Source organism: Penaeus monodon, chromosome 23 (genome assembly GCF_015228065.2).
Source record: "Penaeus monodon isolate SGIC_2016 chromosome 23, NSTDA_Pmon_1, whole genome shotgun sequence".
Lineage (NCBI taxonomy): Eukaryota > Metazoa > Arthropoda > Malacostraca > Decapoda > Penaeidae > Penaeus > Penaeus monodon.
The window spans coordinates 21,527,501-21,528,124 of NC_051408.1; positions in this window are offsets into that span (position 1 = coordinate 21,527,501).

Below are 624 nucleotides of genomic sequence, written 5' to 3' on the forward strand. Positions count from 1 at the left end.
CCGCTCGCCGGAAGTAACGGTTGCCTCAACTGTCACGCGGCCTGTTATTCCGAGCGGCCTTCCCCCGTGCTCCTCGCCACTTTCCGACTCGCCCTTCCCCTCTGTCAGTATTCGGCTTCCCTGTTGTCTTCCTTGATCATTCTCGAAGACATGGTAAGGACAGATCATTCTCGAAGAAAGCGTAAGGACAGATCATTCCCAAAGACATTGTAAGGACAGATCATTCTCGAAGACAGCGTAAGGACAAAGCATTTTCTTCACCACAAAGTCATCGAGGACAACAGATGCTACGATAACGTCTCGTCTGGTCGTCCGAAAATGAAAGTATTCCTGGAAGTCCTTCGTCTGTGGAATGCCCTTATCCTCTCGTCCTGGGACAGCGCATCCTCCAGGCAACATTTCACCTTACTCTCACCCTCCTCCCGTCCTCCCTCGCCATATCGCCATCCACCCTCTTTCCTCGTCTTCCCCGTGCTCGCAAACCCTCGTCCAGATTTATGAAAACTAATCAAAGGGAAAGCTGATAAGATGTACGATGTACAGCAAGCACAATAAACAATGGATAAGCAAAATGAAAAGGTGCAGGCCACTTCTTTATTAGCGCATGTGTGAACTAAAATATCT